This window comes from Pipistrellus kuhlii, unplaced genomic scaffold (assembly GCF_014108245.1).
Source record: "Pipistrellus kuhlii isolate mPipKuh1 unplaced genomic scaffold, mPipKuh1.p scaffold_m20_p_2, whole genome shotgun sequence".
Lineage (NCBI taxonomy): Eukaryota > Metazoa > Chordata > Mammalia > Chiroptera > Vespertilionidae > Pipistrellus > Pipistrellus kuhlii.
Window position 1 is genome coordinate 181,352,221 of NW_023425515.1, and position 3,090 is coordinate 181,355,310.

A 3,090-nucleotide genomic window follows, 5' to 3' on the forward strand; every position below is an offset into this window, starting at 1 on the left:
ACGGGGCGGGGCGAGGCCGGGCAGGCCCCGCCCACTGACCGCCCAGGTCCCGCCCACGGCCTCCAGGTCCCGCCCACGGCCTCCAGGCCCCGCCCCGCCCCGCTTGGTCTCTTGCCCCTGTCCCCTCAGGCAGTCCAGACAAAGGATCCTTTAAGGTAGGGAGCCCCAGAAGCCCCCTCTTTTCCTCTCTCTCCAGCCCCCTGATGACTCACCCCATAGGAGTCTGAGGCTCGCGAGCCGCCTTCCCCCGCCGCGGGAGGCGGGAGCCTAGGATGTCCAGACCCTGCAGCGTTAGGGCACTTGGAGACCTTTTTTTAGAAAAGGGGAGACTGAGGGCTGGAGAGAAGGGTCATGCTCAAGAGGAGGGAGGCGCCTGGGACAGCGGGAGCCTTAGAGTGAGAGGTGGAGGTTGTGGAACTTGGCTGGGAACAGGGCAGGAACATAACAGTTGGCCTTAGCAAGACCAGTTGCACTTCACCTGCGCAGTAGCACCCAGGCTGCTCCCTGGTATCACCTGGGCATGCTGGGAGGCCCCATGCCAATCCCACTCCTCAAGTAGCCTCCAGATGGTATGGCCTGGGTGTTGTGCTCTGAGGGAAAGCAGCCTTGGCTCTGGCTCCGACTTGCTGGGTGACCTTTCCCTATCTGGGTCTTCATCTTTACCTGGGAAGTCCTATCTCTAGTGACCCTTCTTATCTGCCAGGGCCAGTGCGACATGACACACACCCTGCCTGCTAGGAGGCACTTGGAGGGGAGTCTGGGTGCTAGAATTCCTCAAGCACAGATGTTTTAACTCCAGGATTTACAGATCTCTCTAGGGTCCTGTGCCACCCATCAGGCTTTGCCACAGGGAGTCCAAAGGAGAGCACATATATTCTGGCTGCTTCTAGCTGGGCTGCCTCAGCAAGGCAAACCAGCCTCTGGGATTGCGCCTGGCCCGAAGGCAGGAGTCCTGCTTCTGAGTCTGGGGTGGGACTGGGCTGTGCTGCCTCCAGCTGTTAGAGGCCTTGCTGAAGTTTCCTCTCTCCGTTGAATATAAATTAAGTGCTTCTCTGGCCATTCCAACCACGCTGCAGCCAGCAATAGCCCCGTTTTACAGGGAAATAGCCCAGGGGCCAGGAGAGAAGCACTCACTGCGGGCCTCTGAGTCAGAGGCTGGGGTCAAATTCAAACCCAGGCCCAGGGGCAGGAGTAGAGTGCCGGGGTTTGAACCCAAATGTTCCTTCCTTTGGTGGTGGTGAGCTCACCTTTCTGAGCCTCGTCTGTAAAGGGGAGCCGATGCTCTTCCCCGGGGCGGTCTGTAGGGTTAAATAAGAGTTGGAAAGGCTGCGTCCTGTCTTGGAGAACTCACCTGGTCAGGTTGCCTCCTCTAGGAAGCCTTCCCTGACTGTCACCCACTGGTTCGGCTTCTCCCTATGGGACCCCACAGGCCCGAGCTTTGGGCATGGCAAGTGTTGCTGCTGTCTGTTTCTTTTTTTAAAATATGTATTTTATTGATTTTTTTTTTTTATAGAGAGGAAGGGAGAGAGAGAGAGGTAGAAACATCAACGAGAGAGATGTGCCCACAACCAAGGTACATGCCCTTGACTGGAATTGAACCTGGGACCCTCGGGTCTGCAGGCCACACTCTATCCACTGAGCCAAACCAGTTAGGGCGCTGCTGTCTGTTCCTATGCTTCTCATGCTGACTAGACCTTATGTCCTTCAAGGGCAGTTAAGTTTTTCTGAATCCAGATGCCTAACAAGAGGCCCAAATGGAGTTGGAATAATCTCAATGTTCCTTTCCTTCCTCTCCTCTTCCCTCCCTCTCTCCTCAGCTTCTCACCACCCCAGAATGCCTTCTCCCACAAAGGGCTGTGGCCATGGGTAGGTCCTTAGGGCTAAGCCCCTCCCCATCTCTCTTACCCCAAGTCAGCTGGGTCCTGGGACAGTAGAGAGAACGTTCTGGAGCCTGTTGGAAAAGCAGTCACTCCGGGCTGGCCGGTGAAGGGCAGCTGGTGGCGTCCGGCTGGCAGGGGGCACCATATGGGCCCAGTGAAGCAGGCAGGCTGGGAACGCGGGGCCGGCAATAACGGCTGTTTGTAGGGCCGGCACAGGCTCCCGGAGGTGACGTGCTGCGAGCTGTCAGCCGTGCATCTCCCGCAGACGGGCGGCCTGCTTGTGCCCCTCCTGCCAGTTCCAGAAACAGAAGCAGTAACAGAAGGTCAGAGCCGCAAGGGGCCTCCTCTGAGGGCACCATGTCCAAACTCTCATTTCACAGGTGACATGTGGCCCAGAGAAGGCCAGGGGCTTGCCCAAGGTCACACAGCAAGCCAGGACAAGAAACCCAGTCTCTGGCCTCCCAGCTTGAATGTGTCAAAAAAAAAAAAAAAAAAAAAAAAAGGGAGCAAAGAAATCTCGAAAATATAGCAGTATCCAAGAAGGAATATTAAGATGATTTTTTTTTCTTCTCTCTTTTTTTAAATTTTTTATCTGATCTTTGGGAAATTTTCTACAATGCTCATCTATCCTTCGGTAATCAGAAAGGGGGGGGGGCAATTAAAGGGAAAGGGAGGCTAACGGTGGGCATAACTGGCTTTTGTCCTTAAGAAAATGGTGTCGGAATTGTAGTCTTATTGTTTTTCTCCCCCGCTGGGCCCTTAAGGGACCCCCAGGAGATAGAAGGTGCCAGGGAGCCAGGAGGGCTCTCAGCTTCTCTCCAGCTGTCACTTGGGCTTGCAGTGGGAACCAGGACAGAGCCTCGGCTGGGATCAGGAGCCCTGCTTTCTCACTCAGGTGATCTGTCCTCCCTGCTTCCCTGTGAGCCAGCCAGTCCCTTCGTCTGGATAGGCCTCAGTTTTTCCATCTGTGAAATGTGAGTTTTTACATCAGGGTATGTATTCTTTCTCCCACTAGCAAAGCACGGTGGTTAGACGCCTTGATACTGGAGCCTCGGATCACATCTCCTCCACTTCTTTATGACCTTAGGCAAGTTGCTTAAATCTATAAGCCTTAGTTTCCTCACCTGTAAAATGGGGATAATAAATAAATAAATAAGATGGGTGATAGACCCTCCCTTCCCCCAACTGATGGATGGAGTACGATGTAACC